Source organism: Lygodium microphyllum, chromosome 15, assembly GCF_053477565.2.
Source record: "Lygodium microphyllum isolate KBCC chromosome 15, Lygodium_microphyllum_v1.1.10, whole genome shotgun sequence".
In the NCBI taxonomy this organism is placed as follows: Eukaryota; Viridiplantae; Streptophyta; class Polypodiopsida; order Schizaeales; family Lygodiaceae; genus Lygodium; species Lygodium microphyllum.
The window spans coordinates 22,839,710-22,860,494 of NC_141149.1; the positions used below are offsets into that span (position 1 = coordinate 22,839,710).

Below are 20,785 nucleotides of genomic sequence, written 5' to 3' on the forward strand. Positions count from 1 at the left end.
ATGCATTTCTGCAACCTTGAATTTAGACAATCCTGCAACAATATTTTGGGCTTGCATTGATTTAAGTCGCTGTACATTAACATGACCAATGCGTTTATGCCAGATATCAATATCTGCAACTACATCGGTCCCATGTGCAAACATTGCTGCACTCAATTCAGGCATGTCTGCTTCCAACGTAAACATTCTACCTTTCTTCTTTCCTTTTGCTATCAAGCGACCTTTATTTTTCATATCCTCAACAAAGCATCCATGAGAATTAAATTTGACTTGCAAGCTCTGCTCAACCATTTGACCAACAGAAACCAGGTTCTTGCTGATATTCGGGACATGAAATACATCCGACAGGTATTTCTTTTTCCCATCCTGCATAGACAAAGGAATTTTTCCAATTTGCACAATAGGATGTGCAGTATCATCACCAGTCTCCACAAATCCTGGTTTTTCCATTTTCCTTGTATCCTGCATCCATTCTGCATGACCTGTCATGTGGTTTGATGTACCTGAGTCAACATACCACACATCGTTGCTTTCTTCTGCACTTGTCACAAAATTGGTCATGTGCTGCACCATAAACAAATGCTCATTTCTGTCATCACCCTGTCTACTAGAAGATGCATAATTCCCTTGTTGCAATTTTCCATTCATGATGTCATTCTGCTTTTTATAGTAGTCTTTAGCCATATGACCCATTTTACCACAGTAGTAGCATTCAACATTGTTGTTTGCATTTTGGCCTCTTTGCCATCAACCTCTTTGGCTCCCCCTGCCTCTAGAGTTACCACGTCCTCCTCCATAGGACTGGTTTTCTTGAGTTTGCTGCATATTCTGATTTCTACCACAGCCTCCAGATCGGCCTCCTCTACCTCTGCCTCTACCTCTTCCAGCATTTGAGTAGAAGACAGCTTCTTTTGAAGTTCCTCTTGAAGAAGATGCACCACCATTTCTCTGCTCCTCAGAAATTAGAAGAGCAATCAACTCCTCAAAATCAAGAAATCTTTCATGGACAGAAATGGATGTTCGAAACTGTGCATAATCCTTTCCTAGACCATTCAAGGTCACAGAAACTAAATCATCATCTTCCATTGGCGACCCAATGGAAGCAAGTGCATCTACAATCTTCTTCACCTTCATGTGGTAGTCATTGATGCTCATACTTTCTCTTTGCACATTGTGCAACTCTTGCTTGAGCTGCATTTTCCTAGCTTGCGTATTTTTGCTATACATTTTTGACAAAGTATCCCATGTCTCCTTTGGCATACTTGCATCCTGAATATGCACAATCATAGTCTGAAATGCTGATAGATAGCCAGTATATAACTTTTGTGGCTCTCTCATGCCATCCTTTAAATGCCTGCATTTGCTGTTGATTGGGAATATTAGGAAGAACTGGTTCTTCTTCATTTCCTGCAACGAATTCCCAATATCCTTTTCTCATAAGGAAATTCGTCATTCTAAACTTCCATACTTGGAAGTTGTTATTTAGAATCCCCATGCCAATGGAGTAGAAGCTCAAAGAAGCACACAAGCTGGGGCGACACTGGTTGTGCAAGCGTCTATTTTCAGACATTGTGTTCGTAGGAATAGAGGGGAAAGTCAGTCCAAGCGTAATGTCGGCTCCATCTTAATCGTCACGCAAGCACGTGGCTGTTAGAGCAATTTGAATGACTGCACATCATCGCCTTTACCATCAAGAGCAGTATTTACTGGATCGTTGTCAAGTGGGTAACACTTTTGTAAAAGATTATTGTGAGATGCAGGGAGGAGTCGATGAGATTTCTCGAAAGGCCTCTGACGGGCCAGGAGAACTACATCAACAAGCAATGACTGGGGACCGCCATTATCACAGAAGCTATCATGTAGGTGGAGAGGCAAGATGAGGCCATCTGGAGTGATAGAGAAGAAGGCGCTGCACGAGTGTTCCATATGTAGTGGTCTGCAAGACACAGAGCTAGAGATCAAGGAGTTCACACACAGGACACAAAAGCAACCAAATTAAGGTGATGCAAGATGCAGTCAATACTTCAGTGGAAGCCGAAGTCGAACGGATAGTCCTACTAAAGGCGAAGTGAAAGAGGAGTCTACCATCGAAGAACAAGGAGAGGGCTTTGGACCTTCTTTGATTCCTATTGAAGGAAGCGATCAATCAGGAGATGTTTTTGTGATCGAATTAGGAAGGCCCTTCGTCGCTTGTATCCTGCGGAGTTCTTGGATCACTTCCTTAACGATTCAGTCTGTCCTGATGGTTGTCCTCTTGGTTGAGCTCGAGCCACCTCTCTCACATTGGGTTCTTTATCAACAGTAGATGGCTCTGCCATGGTCAAATTGGAAAATATGGAATCAAGTTGGAAGTCATGCCCTCTCCAGCAGATTCTCCAAACGAGGGCCGCATAGTCATGGACTTCCAAATGCCACCAATGTGCTCTCCCTCAGTCCGTCCTGGCAGGCCATTTGAAGAAGCTCTAGTGATGCTCTCCCTCAATCCATCCCGGCGGGCCATTTGAAGAAGCTCTAGTGATCACAGAGCAAATTACAAATGCACTTTCAAGTTCCTCAATGGTAGATTTACAAGAGCTATATAATGCACCAGGCAAGGCATCGTGGATGGCCTATTTGGATGTGTATTGACTTGATTCTGATGGATCGGTGTTCGATGCTGCTTTGTTTGCGTCAGTTGCAGCTCTTGCACATTTGAAAATACCAGATGTTTCTGTGACTAATGATGGCAAGGTACTCCCAGCTAGCAGGACATCAGGAAAATTTCAGAATGGTAGATCAGATGAAAACCAGCAAAACTGAAAAGTGTAAAAGGAAAAATATTGAAACTTGGGCGAGTTCCAGTGGCACTGACTTTAACGCTGCACTCAAGACACATACTAGTTGACCCATCAGCTGAAGAAGAATCTATTTTGAAGACATTCTCTTGAAGACTGGATGACATATTTGATGCTCTTGTATTCTGATTTATAACTTGATGTGGTTTTCTTGAGAGGATTGATTCTCTTGATTGATCCGTCTTGCTGCCTGTACTTGAACCAAAAATTGTAATACACTTAAACCATGGCATCATATTCGTCTTGATTATTTGCTTCGCTTGATCTTCCATCTTGGAATTTCTCAAGGACCTCTGTGGTCGCGACTTTGCTTTCAAAAACCCTTCGACACCACTACTACCACAAAAACAACAAACAAAAAAATAAGAAATTAAACAACAACTACCGCTACTACCACAAAAACAACAAACAAAAAAATAAGAAATTAAACAACAACTACCACTACCACAACAACAACAAATAATAAAAAAAGAAAAGAAGAAATAAAATAACAACAACAATAACAACAATCTCTCCCTCCCTCTCCCTCTCCCTCTTTTTCTCTCTTTTCCTATTATGTTTAATGTTTTCTCCCTCTCTCTCTCGTTCCTTATTTCCTTTTCTCTCTTCCTCTCCCTCTCTCAATACACATGATTTTTAACAAAAACAAGTAAAAGAAAAAGAGAGAAAAAAAAAACAAAGAAACAAGGAACAATGCACTCACCGTAAAAGCCCGAGGATAGATTCGGTGGCTCCTCTTCGCGACGGCGGCTCCTTTTCGCCCTTTGTACACTTCCTCCTTCTTCGCAAACGGTGGTGGCAGCGGTGGGGAGCTTTCCTTCTCCCTCTTTCTCTCTTTCTCTCCCTCTGCCTCTCAAATACAAGATGGAGTTTACTCTCCCTTTCACTCTCTCTTTCGTTTGTTCGTGCAAAATAACCCGCTCAGGTTTCGGCCCGCATTTTTTCGTCTCTGGGCACCATCGGCGACACCGCTATTTTGCATCGGAAAGTGCCGTCGCTATGCCTCCGTATCCTTGTAGTGTGAGGATTTAAAGAAGATAAAAGATGTTGAAGTTTAGAAGGTGCTTCCTTACCCATGATGTACATATGTCAAAATTAACACATTCCAAGAGACTATAACATCACGAATAGGAAGCTCATCCAAACCTCCATGAGCTTTTGCAAACACATCATACTTAGAATACATATCTCCAAGGGCCTTACCAAGTTTATTGTTTGTCTCTTGAATATTAAAGTATAGATATTGTTGGAGGGAAAATTGTTGTGGTTGTATATAGTGGTAATGTATCTAGGGTTAGCTACGAGCAACCCATTTGCTTTTCTGCCAAATTAGTAGGAGAGAAAGAAGGAAACAACTGCATTGTCTTCTGCAATCTCTTCCTACTGGAGTACATTATACATCCAATACATCAGAGGCCGGATTGGATCATGAAGACATCTGGCAAGCCATTGGTGACTCCCTGAGCAAGGACCAGGCGAGTTGTGTCACGTGCAACATTTTCAAATCCCTCCTACCAGCTACACTTAGGTTTCCCTAGTGCACTACGCTCCAATGCATTTCTATTGCTTGCTCATTTTATGTTGCTTGCTACTTCAGATGAAGTCCCTTCTAGATGGCCCCTGTGGTATCATTGTCCTTTGATTGGAGCCATGGATGCTTGCTTGTCTATTTAAAAAAACATATTTATGAGAAAGTTGAACAGGAAAGTTTTGACCAGTCTACTCATTATAAATAATGGACACCTAGCTCAAAACCTTGGGTCGTGTCTTGGATCCCCTGCTATGAACGATTCATAAACCAAAAACTTGTGTGTCTGATCCCTTCTATGACCGATTCGCTGCTCCTACTACGATGTCTGATTTCCTGCTCCTACTCAAACTGACCAACATGGCTCCCTTTTGCTTGACAAACTAGAACCTTGTGCCGTGTCTGATCACTTCTACAATGAATGATTCCTTGCTTCTTGTTGCAAATGAACCTTCCATGTGATCTCCCCTCTGTGACTAATTCCCTTGCCAATGATCACTTTGCTCTTGCCAAGGATTCCCTTCACTTTGTAATAATGGTGCAATTTCTAGCCATTGTAAGGTTATAAAGTTTGAGGATTAATATCATAGTCGATCGTGGTCTAGGAGTTTAGGCCAGGAGTATGACAACAACCGTGTGTGTGTTTCGACCAGAGACAACATACATCAAGAATGACAACCACAGTTGTGCCTTGGTTTGTGGTTGTGTTGCAGTGCAAGAAGAGGCCTCGATCGTATGGGAGCTTCATTGACAGATTGCACCAGGTATCATGACAATGATGCCTATATTTGATGGGAATAGATTGATTAATATTCGTAGAAAGTTATGGGGTCCACTTTATATCAATTGTTGGCATTGTGATTGTTATGACAAAGTTGTGGATTATCCACTTAACTACAATCTTGTGTAACTAGATTTCATTGCATTTGGTTTGATTGTGGTTTGGAATTTCTTATTCCAATGCATGTCGATTTAGTTACATTTCTATGTCTCATATGTTCCATGTTCCAAAGTCAACTGCGTAATGAGACACTCATTTATCTTTTCGACCTAGAGCAATATGGGTGTACCACCCACTTCTTCGACTCAACATTGTGAGCCGATTGGAATCTAATTTGTACTACATCCTACTCATTTGTGCCACTTGTGTGTGAGCTAGTATGCAAACTCTAAACATGTGTTCATGTAGATCCCAAACTAGTCCAAGTTGTCTTAAATTGATATATAATTTATTTTCATGTGTACACTAGTGTGAAATTTTAAATGTAAAAGATATATTAAACCATCATCGTACAATAAGATGTAAATCCACACTCAAAAAGGATGATTGTTGTGACGGACTACTAAGTCCCAGGGACACGACCTTCCTTTTTGTGTTTGGATTAGTGTCTCTAAGTATCAAGAGAAATTCCACAAATGCAGCTCTTGAAATAGTCTAGGCCTTAGTTTCATTGTGCATATCTAAGCGATTATATAACTAAAAGTGTGAATATATGCCAGTGTGCACTTTCAAGTGTGCAAGAGATATTACCCTATTGTCGTACGAGGAGATGTTAAACCATACTCAAAAGGGGTGACTGCTATGAGGACTATTAAGTCCTAAGGACATGAACTTCTTTGATGCGTTGGGATTAATGTCTCTAAGTATTGAGTCAACTTGTACTTTTGTAGATGTCAAAGTAGTCTATGTCATAAATAGACTCTAGAAGTTGTGGGTATGCTTGTATGTATGTATGTTGTGGGTATACTCTAGTGATCATGAGAAGTGGCGAGTCATTGAGCTTACTTAAAAGAAAAGTTTGAGTTACACCTAGGATTACAATAATGATTTGAAGTTTGAAAGAATTGTGAAATTATACTATCATGATACAAGGAGATATTAAACCACACTAAGAAGGGATAATTGTTGTGATGGACTACTAAGTCCCATGGACACGACCTTTCTTTCTGTGTTTGGATTAGTATCTCTAAGTATCAAGATAATTTGTATTCATACAGCTCTTGAATATAGTCTAGGCCTTAGTTTTATTCAAATAGCTTTCCCTCGCACTCAGTGGTTTCCCTTACATTCAAACAGTTTTCCCTCACACTCGGTCCAAGGAAGCCTGTCACACATGTAGTGGTCCAAGGAAACCTCTCGATGAGGAGAAGTAGTTGAAAGCCATTGACAATGTGTGGCAAAAGATGCATCTACATATCCACTAGGTAAAATGCATTGAAACATCGATTCCAGAACACCCAGATTGATAAACACCATAGATGTTGTATTATTTAAAGATGTAATGGTTTCAATAATGAATATGTATTTATATGTTATTTTGCAATGCACTTCATTGAATTTTTGGTTTAGGATGTAATGGTGGTTGTGTAATTAATGTTACATGAAAATTTTACAAACATAAGAAGTTTAAGATGTAATAATGGTTCTACTATTATATTTATGCATCTCTAAGTTTGTTAATCATAAAAAAAGGTTCTACTAAATTTGGAAGTCTGATGTCTTAGGCAATCCTAGCTGATATGTTTTGCTTTGGAACTTATAGGAAATGGAAAGGGAAGAAATATCAATGTTAAGAAAGTGCACATGCAATTATAGGTGTTCTCATACTTTGGAGGGTTGATAGATGGTTAGACAAAGTGCTTACTATGAACATTACCAACATGACTTGGGGAATGAGATTCATCCTTCATGTGTGCCAAGGTCTCCACCTATGGTAGTATCACATGCTTGTCCTCCTCCAACTAGGAGCCCTCCTGAAGAAAATAAAATGTGGTGTGATTGTGTATCTTTTTGTCAAGGGGGATGATATGTAGCTACCCGAAACTTTTACAAACATAAGAAGTTAAAATAGAAATTTGAGAAACTTGCTATTTCTCTTGGTCTCAATGTTATAGATGGAGATGAAGAAGACTTGCAAGCTGAAAGTGTAGAAGCCAATACATGCTATGTGCATGTAGAACACAGGGATGAAGACATATGATTCAATAGTATAGAGGTGGATGATGTCCCCATGGATAAAGTGCATGAAGATGTAAATTTTTCCAATAATACTTTTCATGGAGATTTAGAAGAAACACTAGAAAAACAAATCATGGAGAGTATAATTGAATTGCCATGCACTATGGGATGAACACAATGTCTCATTAAAGGTACAAGAAAAGATGTTAGAAATATCCTTTGGTGGTATCGGGGATCGAAAGAGTATTGAGAAGAAGACTTGTCTTGCAAAGCTCCTAATACAACTCCCTAGTACATGGAATGGGTATCTCTTGGAAATTAAGGTCCCACAAATTTGGGATCTATTAAATTCTTTCTTTAACAATCTTGGCATGGTTCAAGTAGAGCCTTACACATTATGTATGGGGACATCCACAAATACGCATCAACCTCACCTATTTCATCCATCAAAGGAGGATAAATATGTGGGAAGTATGGTTTTTAATGTATGCCAGGGCAATCAATCAAAAGAAGGTTCTTTAACAAGATTGTGGATTTTGTTGTGAGAAGTGTCCTCAATGTAAGACTCCATGGCAAGAGACAATTGTGTTTGACTACATACCAATAGGAAAGAAATTGAGTTACTCGCTAAAAGTAGATAATTTTGTCATGAACTACTTGAGATCTGGCGTGACAAAGATAGAGGCTTGTAAAGCAAGCAATCGAACTGCCATCCAGAACACATTTTTGAGTTTTAGGATGGCTCTAAACATCAAGAGATACAACATTTTTGGAACCCAAATACTTCATATGAGTTACCTGTGGTATGCGACAATCCACAATGTGGAAAAACATATGAAACATTTCCAAGCAATGCAAGGTCTCACGCTTTGCAAGATGGATGGAATGAGCTACAAAGCGAGTACCACTTTTCATGTAAGGAGTGTTGCCTACCAATCAAATGCACAAAAGTTTGGTGCAAGGTATAGAGTTCTCAATGTCCAAATGTCTTTAGAAATGGCAACTCATATTAAATTGTTACATAACAAATATGATATTAGATTTGCAAGGAGAACCAAGTAACATTGCTTTGTTGCTACATTGGGATGGATTCCACGCATCATGAACTACTTAAAAGGATTGTGGTGTTATTGAAATTCTCATCCTTAGCTTTGGATGAAAATTGACATCACAAGTAATACTTATTTTGTTTTTGCCATTGAGTTGCAAAAAAATCATAAAAATTGTGGAGATGTATTTGGAGCCTTTTTAAAACCACTAGTTGAAGAGTTGGAGCACTTGTTTGTGGCTGGGTTGAAGAGTACTCCAGGCTTCCTCCTTGAGACGCTTACAGTTTTTGCAGCCTATTTGTAGGCCTCCTCCTCATCTAAGAATGGGAGATCTATGGTCACTAGGATGTGCATCCAATCTCGCTCGTTGTGAGGACAAGGGATGTATTTGGTTAGGGGTCAGTGAGAATTTCTTATTGGTGCATCACCCCTGAGCATGGCGCAAAGATGGCATCCAGGTCGACAGAGGTTGTCTTCCAAGTGTCCATCTCAACCTTTACTGCTTTTGTTTGATTCCCCATGAACATTAGACCATTGTCCTAGTCTTCAATGACTTGAGCATTCCTCATCGAGGGTCGTCTTAGCAGAATGTTGTAGTCTACTCCCTTCATGACAATGAAGGGTCGTCCTAGCAGAATGTTGTAGTCTACTCCCTTCATGACAATGAAGGGTCGTCCTAGCAGAATGTTGTAGTCTACTCCCTTCATGACAATGAAGTTCACATAGAACTAGACACCTGCAATCTTCACTGGCCAATTTTTAAAGACTCCAAATGGCCTTACTTTCATTCTGTTTGCTAGAGTGATATTGAACCTAGCGATTTTCATGGGCAGGTTTCCCCAAGTCTGGAGCACAATATGGCTCAACACTCTCACTCCTGCCCCGGTATCTACGATTTCCTTTCGTGTGAGGTCTCCTAGGACTAGGATACCCAATATTGCGTGCATTTTAGTCCTTCCCAAAAGGTATTAACGTGTAGTGACTTCGGCACTGAGTGCAGTGTCAAGCTGGGCATCTGCATGGCTGCATCATGATTTGACAAGTCAGGGGCAGCATGCTCCACCGGTTCTTCCACCTAGTGTTTTAACTCCTACCATAGCGTGGGGTGCTGTCTAAGCAAGTCTTCTAAACTCAAGGTCACTAATGTCGCAAGGTGGTTGTTGGTTTCTTGCCTCTCTCTCCTAGGTTTGTGCTCCTTGGCTAGTGGTCTTGACTGATTGGCTGGCCCATGACGTCTAAACTTGGCTTAGGTGGCACCGCCTGTGGCATGGGTGCGTCTCTCGACCATGGTCGTGCAGGTGAGATTGGTGTGCTTACACTAGAGAGATCCTCAATCTCATCCTCTAAGATAGGATCAACATCCTTCAGGTGCTCCTGGGCTTCTTTTGCCCACTCCTTGACTTTGGCTATTGCCTCAAGTTGGTGCCTAGGATGGAGCTACTCCCCTACCTTAGCACTCCCTTTCTATGTCATCTTTGGAGCAGTAGTTTCTACCTTTTCATCCATGACCTTCTTGCCAGTCACTAGCGTTGTCGCACCCTTGGTCTTTTTTCTCCTTCTTCGTCGGCTCTTTTTTCTTATTGAGGCTGCATCTACATTGTTGGGCCCTGGAAGTGATATGCCCGCCTGCTTCTCTGTGCTTTGGTCATGACATGCAACGGGATGGGTGTGTCTCTGCTGTCAAATGTCTTGACTCCAAATAGCTCCAAGGGTACTGAGGGCATGTTTTTCAGGTTAGGGTATGGCTTCCGTCTAGGGCAATCGACAAAGACATGAGTAATGCCACACTTGGCACATCCGTTGGATTTTTCCTTATTCACTTGTTCTCTCTCAGGATATCGTGATGATATGTGGCTCGGGTGACTGCAAGTTCAACACGAGATTGGATCCCTACCTCTACCTAATGCCATTTTTGGTATTGTTTGATAGTCCATCAGGACTGGGTTACCCTCTTCGTCATATAAGATGTAAGGGTTTATGTAGGCTTCGTCTTTGTTAGACTCCTCCATGTAATGGAGTGGAGCATCACTCGGTGGATGAGTTGCATAGGGCATGGTCGCCGAGGTATGCTTGTCGAATTGATCTCCATCCTAGGGATGATGCGCTTTGCATCATTTGGTGTTGGAAGTGCGAGTTGGGCCCCTCTTCCAAGAAAATTTGGCGGCCTGTTCCCCAGGTATGGCGGATTGTGTTGTTGGACATAGGGGAATCTCCTAGGTAACCTACAATGCATGGCATCATGGCCGAATCTACCACAGTTTACACAAGGCCTAGACCTAGGATCCTGGCACTTGGCCAAGACGTGGTGCACACATTGGACATGTGGTTGTGTTGTTTTCCTCTCCAATTCCTAGAGTCATGCTAAATCCATCCTCACCTCGGGTAGCTCCTAGCCTTGACTTGCACTCTTCCCCATGTCCTTCGTGCTAGGAGTTGATTCCTTGTTGGAGGTGGTGGTCCCCTTTGAGGCCCTCTAATTGAAGTTATCGTGGTTTGAATTTTGAGAGCTCCTCTCTCTCAGCTAGTCATCGACCCTAATTGCTTCATCGAAGACCCTTGCTAGCATCTCTCGCTCCAGGCTAGAGTTACCTACCAAAGCCTTGTTCAACTCCGCACTGCGAATTCTGTTCATGAATAGGATGGAGACTGCTCTTTGGTTTGGTCGCTCATTTGTGGGGATTCTCTTGAAGAGGTTGCGCACATGAGTGACGTAGTCTCTTATATCCTCCTTGTCCCTTTGACTGATATTCATCAGTCGGACTATGAGGTTATCAGACTATTTCGCTTCTAAGAATATCTTAATGAAGAGATCTTTTAGTCAAGCAAAGTTTGCCCCTCTACCGTGTCTAAGTTGGTGTATCATGTCCTACCCTTATTGCCTAAGCAAAGTCTGAAAGCTTGGGAGCATTGTGTAAGGTCCGTGAGACCCTTGGCCTCACAAACTTGCTCAAGCTTCTCAACAAAACTATATGGGTCGCTACTAGGTTGGTACTTGTCCAGCTTCTTAGCTATCGTAGGGATTTTTTATTGGCTCTTTGCCCCTTGAGTAGTTCCTAGGCCTAAGAGTAGCTAGGTCGCTAATGCTACCAAACTCTGTTCAGCCAGTCGTGTTGTCGATAAAGCGCTTGGTCACAAGCTTACTTAGTGTGAGGTCTATCTCTAGTCCTTTCTCTTTCTCCGCGGTTGGTCCTGCCTTGTTTTTGTTGGATAAGGCTAGCAGGCGTCGAGCCTCGTGCATATCTATGTCTTGTTGTAGCTTCCTAGTTCTTGGCTCGCAATTGTAGGCAGCTATGCCCTACTGTGCTCTCCTAACCGCTTTCCTCTCTTTCTCCAGGCTTGCCACTACCTCCTCTACTGGCTTGCTGTGGACCACTCTCCTAGTTAGCATGTCGTATTTATTAACCATGTCTTGGACTGCGACTGGGATTTCACCCAGGTCTAGCTGGTCCTCTCCCAAGTCTACGTTTGCTCCTAATATCGTTCTTGCTTTCTGCTCCACAAGGTTGTCAATCAGTCCTAGCAGCTCTAGAAGCGCTTTGCCCTCAATCTTCTTGTCCTTTTGGTCCCATCGCCATTTTCGAAGGTCCTATTGATGGGGCTCGAGGGCATTCAACTATGTTATGGGGTCTTCTACTATTGGTGTGTTCCTTGAGTTATTAAGTCTGATTGTATTTCTTGTTATTGTAAATAGTCCTCAACTTATGTACACTCAGTGGTGGGTGTTCCATTGTGCACGGTACAAAACTAGGCTTTCTGTCCTTTCCTAGTGCACTTCTATGGAAAAAGTCATTGTGTGGGATTATACAATTCTAGCTATCCTCCGTTTGTGTCTACGACCTAGCACGACTCTACACGTGGTCTCTGGTTGCTCCTGAGGGTAGCACAAGGTCTATGCTACTCCCTCTATGATGTATCAAGGCTGGGTCACAGTCTAGAGGCCAATCCTTGAGCTAAAAGCCTAGTCGAATATGTGACCAAGCTCCTAGAGTCCACCTCTAAGTGGTATAGTCACGATTTTCTCTAGTTCCTCGCTCTGATGAGCCGGGGTGGGTTTCCTAGGGTGTTCAAGAATGTGTCCCAGTAGGTTCTACCCTAGGGGGTTGTCCTATCCCTTGTTCTTCTGTCTTCTGCCCAACTAGTTTGATTCCTAGAATTGGACAGTCCAATTCTAGGTGGTCTGACTCTCAGATTCGAATGGTCCGACTGAGCTGGTCCAACCCTCAAAAGTGGTCCGATTTAAGTATTTGGTCCAATCGGGTCACGTGGTGGTCCCGACTAGATGGTCTAGTGTTCTGACTCCTAGAGTCAGTTGGTCCAATTCTACTAGTCGGACGGTTTGATTGCTCGACTTTGGGAATCTGACCAAGACACATTGGTTTGCCGGCTGCGAAATCGATGACCTGAGGCGAGGATTCTTGACCGATTTCTCCTAGCAATCATCGCGGCCCCTTGTCATACCTTCCAGATCACATCATTGGCATATAAAGAAGATCCTTACGTACTTGGATCGAAAAAAAACAATGGAATCAACACACTTGAGCTCCTCTATGATCCGCAGCTCCCTCTCTCTCTCCAATGAGAAGTGAGGTCTTCCTTGCCACTCCTAGCCTCTTATTTCCCTATCCAGGTCTGCATTCACCTTAATCTTGCTCCTCTTACTAGTATTTAACCCAAGGTTTCATTTTTTGCCCTTCTTTTCCTTGTTTCAACTTGTTATACAGCAGCAAAACCCTATTGTGTGCTAACATTGTTTTAATCCTATCCTACCTAATGCAATCTAAAAATCGCGAGATAGCATTCACACTTCTTTAGCCTACTCATCCACATATCCAAATCCAAAAATACTTACTTATTTCTGACAATTAACACACCTAAATCTCCTATCTACCTCAAGCTTTGGTGCTAGACTCCGTTTGTCCCAGCAACGCAACCAAAATGTAGAGGCGAGCACAAGCTCTATCGTCAAGACCCATGGACCGCTTATTGTTCAAGTGTTTCAAGAGAGAACTAATGGATACCTCTCACATAGTTGATGTGACATCCCTCTCTACGAGTGTAGTGAGCTTACCTTGTTGCCCGATTGAGTTGCTTCCTCTCTCAAGCACTCTGATAGCTCCATGATTCTTGATGCAAGCTCAAGCATCCTCAAACCTCCACCTCCAAGCTCCATCCTCCATAGCCGCACGCAAGAGAAGAGAAGAGAAGAGAAGAGAAGAGAAGAGAAGAGAAGAGAAGAGAAGAGAAGAGAAGAGAAGAGAAGAGAAGAGAAGAGAAGAGAAGAGAAGAGAAGAGAAGAGAAGAGAAGAGAAGAGAAGAGAAGAGAAGAAGAAGAAGAAGAAGAAGAAGACGAAGAAGAAGAAGAAGAAGAAGAAGAAGAAGAATAAAAAGAAGAAGAAGAAGAAGAAGAGAAGAGATGGTGGAGAGCTTCACCTCCTTGATCCCTCACCCTCACACACTCACTCCCTCACACTCTCACACTCCCTCCCTCAAGCACACACAAGCAAGCAAAGAGAAGAGAAGGAGAGAAGAATAAGAGTCCACTTTTCCACACACCAAAGAATGAGCTCTCATTCATCTTTTGAACTTTTTATGCAAAGCCCTAAGTCTTCCATCTTGGGCAGTCATCCCTTTTTACATGGCCGGCCATAGCGTAGGCCATTTTTTCCATTGTCCTCCTATCTTTCTAGCTTCCTCCTACTGCCCATCTACCTTTACAATTTGCATGGGTGGCGCTCTTAAAATAAATCATGGTGGACCTTGCACTCTTTTCCAAAAGTATTACCTTGCACTTTTTCTTGTGCGCCTTTCTCCTTGATTTAGAACTTTCCTACACAAGTGTTTTTCCATGTTTTTCTTGGTGTGCCTTTGTATTCTTGTTTTATTTTTGCCTTGGCCTTGTCTTCTACTTTAGACTTTCTCAATTTTCCACCTTGTTCGTCTGAGGGTTAACAACCTATGACACAAGCTCTCTGAAAGAAGGGGATGGGGTGGATTGCAATTTTAGGCCTTAGTGCAAGGGTTAAGATGAAGTTGGCATTGTTTAAGGACAAAGGCATATTGGATGAAGAGATACTAACACTATGGAATTATCATTGGGGCATTACCATCAGGGCCATTTGGGCCAATAGGAATGCTAAAATATGATCTAGTGTTTCGGTAGATTGCAAGAGAAGCGCTTGCGATGTGTGGAAAGATGAGAAGAAGAGCTTCCAAGTGGGGGTACAAGCTCCTTAGGAAGACGATTGTTTGAAGCCTATGGAAACCTTTTTGAAGCGTGGTAGTATGTTTGTGGATAAACCTTGAAATACTTTGTGATAGAGATATCAAACTAAACCTTCACATTAAAGAAAAGAGAGAGAAAGAGAGTTATGTTTCAATTTTGGGAAGGGCATGGTTGCGCATGCGGATATTCATACTACGTTTAATCAAGGGTTAACAATGGGGCAAGAGCCAAAGTGCTTCCACACAGGATGACAGACATGAACTAGATGAAGTCCATTATTGCATCCATCAACCTTCTAATAGGTCTAGTGCTGGCAGTTGCTTAAACACCATGTGGGAATTTCTTGACATAAAGAGGGCTCACATTAAGCATAGAGTGTTGCAGGCATAGGCGGAAATGAGATCCAATAGATATACAAATACGGCTCACTATTCATCACAATATTCCAAGTAGCATATTAAAGGTAGCTTTTGAGCATGTGCAATGGCTTTTGTTAGTCTATACATTGCATAACTCTTGATCCTATACACAATTGTTCTGTTATCTATGGATGAGAATAGGGATGGTAGGGCTACAATTTTTAGTGATGACATAGCCATAGAAAGCCTTGCAATAGAATCTAAACGGAAATTTTTGGTTTTGCAAGTCCATGGGGTAGATACTATGATTGAAGAACAAACTGTATTTTCTTCTTGCCCCATTTTCCATGAGGAGAGGTAAAAAATGTACAAGTATTCCTTTTCATGAAAGAAATAGGCTGGTATGGAGCTGGTGCTGATCACTATGAACCACTAGTTGCATATCTTGCTCCAAAAATTTGACTTGAAAAGGTAGAGGTTGCATTGTAATTGGGAAAATTTTCATTTTGCAGTTGCAGTCTTCTTTACCAACTACTATGACAAGAACATCATATATTGTAACTTGTACAATAGGACTAGATCCTTCACTTATATGTGCAACAGCTTGTCTACATTGGATCCATGATGTAGCATTGCAAGAAGCATTCGATTTTGCACACAATATGCATCATTGTGCTCCTGCCAATAGTTGAGGTCAATAATGTCCAGTACTTTGATAATGGTGCTTCTAATCACATTATCTCTCACAATGTATTGTTTATCTCTACATGTGACGGAAGGACAACATTGGTGTGGACAGTCCTAGACAAAATAAAAGTTGCTAGAGTATGAAAACATGGAAGATGGCTCTTGGGGATGTGAGCAGGCAAATTGGAGCCATTAAGGCTGTCGAAACAATAGGGATGGCTTGAGTTTTGACAGTTAACTCAACAACCGATACCCGAGGACTAAGATGGTTAGAGCAGCAAAACAATTACAATAGGTTAGCAGTAGCAATGGTCAGTACCTCAAATACCTTCTTAGTTCCTTGAGCTAGTAGATAATAGCCTGAAATTAAAACATCATCTCTAGTAGTAGCAGATTGCAGCAGTAGTAGCACCATTGGAGCAAGGAGAATTTATTACAAGCAAGGCAATTGGTAGGAGTGATCAACAGGGAATACAAGCAGATATTTTTACCAGGTTGGAATTTCTAGGTACTTTACTGCTTAGGGATGGTCTATTGAATTTATGTAGTGAGTATGTTTGCTAAATATGCTTCACTTAAGAATATGTGTGCTAAATATGCTTAACTTGCAAATGCAAAAGAGATTTGGAGTATGTCATCATGAAATGCTTGAAATGCAGGATATATACAATATGGGTTTAGAGAGCATGCCTTCACATATTATGAGTAGATGCATTAAGAGTGACCTTCCCAAGGGTCCCCTATTAAGCTCCTTATCTTTAATAATGCTAAGGTCCCTTTCTCTCTTTTTTATTTTTTATTTTGTAATTATAATTAATCAATTAGTTAATTTATTTATTGATTTTAAAAAACTTTAAAAATGTATTTCAAACCTATCAATAAAATTTGGGATATTATTAATGACCTATGGAGCATTAAACATTTACAAAATTCATTTAAAAATTAAAAAAAAGAGATTAATTAAAATGTGAAATTTATATTTATCTAATTAAATAAAATTCAATAGTATTTGAGGGACCACCATGAGAGTGTAAGAACTATTGAACAAGCAGTCAAATGTCAAAATAGGTTGATTTTTTAGTACTTCACTTTAGAAAATTGGGTATATTACAGATTTCCAACACCAGCAAAATCATTCTCAACTTCACAATGAGTCACTCCTTGACTTGAAATATCACCAAAATCCTTCATAACATCTGGGGTCTCTCCTGAACTCCCCTCACAACTCAAGCTTATCTCTAGTAACTTATCCTCAACCAAAGATGACTCCAATGATTCTCTAGCGTTAACAATATTCAAAGTATGATCAACTCTCCTCTCAACACTCTCATATCTTGCTTCTAAATCTAAAAGCTCATCATCAAACTCATTCTCACTATATCCCATCTCTTTAGACGACAAATTAGGGTTTGTAACTTCATCCTGAACATGAGAAACACCCATGTCCATAAGATCATCCATGGGGTATTTAGACTCTCCTTCTAATCTCTCCTCAACAACATTTGGAAAGATCTCCCTCCTCTCTACTTAAGTTTTCTCTTCAACCACCTCATTTGCAAACCCAACTAAGGAATCAATTTGATCAACATAAAAAACATCATCCTTCATCTGATCTTCTTTCATAGTAGATTCTTGTTTGAACCCTTCTTTGAAAGCATCAACCTTTTGGTTTTTCTTTTGAGTAAAGTGAAATCTTTGACAATTTGAAGCATACTCAAAAAGCCACTTGCATATGCAGCTTTTCTAAAGAGACCTCAAGCCACACATGTGGAATATTTTCCTTACTCTTATCAACTATATTACCCAACTAAAATAGTTCTTCTACACAACTCCTTTTGTGAGATCCATTAGGTCATCAACAAAGTGTTCAACCTTTCAATCATTCCCTTGGGTGCTACAATGGACCAACAAGGCCAACTAGAGAATATTCCTCTTTATTGTTCCCTCTAACACTCTCATTTTCAACCACAACATGATAAAGTGTACTAATCGAGATTTACTCTCTTGAAACTTAAACTTACTCTCACGATAACAAATAGTATCCACTTGAGTCAACTCAAGACTCTCCATAGCACTCAAATCAAGTTTCTCAACATCATTACTCTCAATAAAAAATCAACTCCTTATCACATTCAACTTTATCATAAGAGTGAACACCTCTTATAGTTGCACACTCTCAATTCTCTTCATTCTTGGGAGACTCCTCTATTTGTGACTCACTTCACATAAATTTCATAGGTTTGTGCTAGGAAAAACTTCCAATTTCTATCACAGAATGATCATGCCCCTTGCACAACTCATCTTATAAGAGTCTAGGCTCTAAGCTCACCCCCTTGCACATCTCCTCAAACTCATCCCCAAAAGAGATTTGTTTTTTCCAACTAGCTTTTTATGCTTACCAAAGTATCATCCACATCACATTGGCTCCTCATCTCACAAGATCCAAAGTTACTTTCAACCAACTCGTTCTCATTCTCAACCTCTCTGCTTCCTAGGTTTTCTCTTTCTTCATAAAGAGCTCATTCTCATCCTCAAAGGCTTTCTCATAAAAAACATTTGACTCAACCTCATTAGCCAATTCGCCTAGATCTTGAACCAACTCATCATCTCTAGCCCTCAATGAAGTTACTATATATATATATCCTCTATGTCACGTGCATTCAAGGCCTATTTCTAAATATCCTTATTTGTGAATTTTTCTTGTAAAAAACATAACTATTTTCTATTCAATCTATAAATAAGCCCTTTATATTATGCCATTCCGTATGTAAAAAGTATATAAAAATGGTATTTTAAAAATACATTATTTTGAACCCACGTGATGTGCACATATAGTCATGAGTAACTTACTCGAGCTCTAGCCCTTCATTCACAATAACTTTTATAAGATGGTTTTTCAACATACCATATCAAATAGGTTTTTTGATGCTATCTTGGCTTCTCATTCTTGAGCCATTCCCAATATAAGATTGCAGACATCTTGGTTAGTTTGTTTTGGTCTTATTTTCATCATCTTCCTCTTTCTAATCCTCCAAACTTTCAATTCCTTCTTGCTCATTCTCATCTTCCTCACTCCTCGCCTCACTCTAATTAGTCTTTAGAGGCTCCTTTGCTAAAATATCAATATTTGTAGACAAGCTTCATTGATCATAATTAGTGATATTGTCTTTGCCCTAGTCTTGTATAGCTCTTGCCTTTCTAAGCCAAGGTCTTCATAGTATTAGAGGAAATCACCCTATTCTCACTAGTATCAGATGGCAATTAATCTTCACAGATATACCATAAACCTTGACTTCAAGGTCCTCTATGACCCCTAGGCATTTGATTCGAGCATGATTATACAATCTAATAAAAAACATGATCCTTCAATCATCTTAATACCAAACTTCTCAACATAAGCTTTTGTGATGGCACACACTTGTGCTCTTGTATCAATAGAAGCTTCTCCAATGTCCTTATCCTCATATCAAGCATTCCTCGGGGAAGTTACTCATGAATATATGTGTGCATCACGTGGGTTGAAAATAAGGTATTTTTATAATACCATTTTTATACATTTTTTTAATATAGAAGGGTGTAATATAAATGGGTTATTTACAACTTACATAGAAAAGGATTATGTTTTATTGAGGAAAAATTCACAAGTAAGGATATTTATAAATAGGCCTTGAACTCACATGATGTAGAGGATATACATATAGTAACTTCCTCGAGGGGCATTCACAATAGGGAAAATATCATATAATTCCTTCACACTTAAGATCCTCACTATCCCTCTTTCTTTTCTCTTTATGTTAGGATTAACTAAGCTATTCCACTCTCTCCTCATCTTTGGACATATGTTCTTAAGCTGACGACAAGGGATGCTAGCTTTCATTCCCGACAGGTCTTTTTGTATATCATAATCCTCCTCTCCTTGGCCTAAAGGGATGCCAATGGCATGGTAATGTCTCCTATGAGCTCTAGTTCTAGCCTCACCTACTTTGCAACCTCTTTGGTCTTACCTTTTTATGCCTCAACATCATCCTTTAGCTTTTCTCTCCATCTCTTACATGCCTTGCCAATCTCTAGTTCATCCCTCTCTACTATCTTTCTCTTAATAGTAGGTGCTACATCAACCCTTTTGTTGGTAGCTAGAATACAGTTCAATGCACTATTTCCTTTCTCTTTAAGTGTTGGACCTCTAGAAGCTGAAGGTTCATGCATCTCAATTCTATAGTCATTTTTCCTTTTTGGTCAGTTCTTGGGAAGTGGATAATATTACCTCTTATTCTTCTAGCTTGTGGATAGTTTGGTCTTATGTGACCAATCTCACCATAGTTGAAATATGTAGGACATCTTGTAGGGAACTCTTTGCCATTTCTCCTAGGTAGTTCACCTTGTGTTCCTTGACTAATAGGTTGTGCAGCTCCGCTTTCCCATTGTCTATGCCTCAAGGTTGCTAGCCTCATATTTTTCAATTTCATGGATAACTCATTTGTAGTTGATGGTTGGGCTCTTGTCTACTTATCACTTGATAATTCTAGCCATTATCTTCTGCAAAAGGTTCCCTAACCTCAACTCTTGGATGCTTCTCTCTCGATCTTTCAAATTGATTTCTCTTTTGTAGCTTTTCACTTTTTCTTTCTTTCTCAACTGCTATCCTCAATGTTTCTTTAACAATGTCTAGTTCCTTGACATCTAGTTTTTTTCTTACTTCCCCTTGTAGTTTGTTCACAAAGTGCTTTACTGTGAGCATGGTTAGTGCTTGCTCTCCATATCCAAGTTACAGTTTCAATGGTCACACAATCTCTCAAAGTCTAGGGCAAATGACTTAATGATTTGGCCTTGTTTCCTATGGTATAACTTTATTCTTTTCCATAGCTCTTAGCTGGCAGCTTTAGTCTCCTAAAAACGGTCTAGAAAAACTTATTATGTTGCCTCATACTCCAATTGGACTAGAGGCCTTCTTTGGCTCAGTTTTCTTTCATAGGTCTCTACCTAGTTTCTGCCCCAAAAGTTGAAACTTAAAGATTTGAAGCTTGACAATTGGTTTGATAAGTCTTTGAATGATGCAACCCAATTCTAGCTTCTCTAGGAACCTTTTAGGATCCTTATCTTTTGGTCCAATACACTCAAGAAATAAGTTTTCTATCTTTACCTAGTC

At 40.4% G+C, this 20,785-nt stretch overlaps 1 pseudogene; it reads left to right on the plus strand.

Annotated features, from left to right (window-relative positions):
* Nucleotides 1–1,664: 1,664 nt before the first annotated feature.
* LOC148024344 (uncharacterized) lies at nucleotides 1,665–2,927 on the plus strand (annotated as a pseudogene).
* The last annotated feature ends 17,858 nt before the right edge of the window (nucleotides 2,928–20,785 follow it).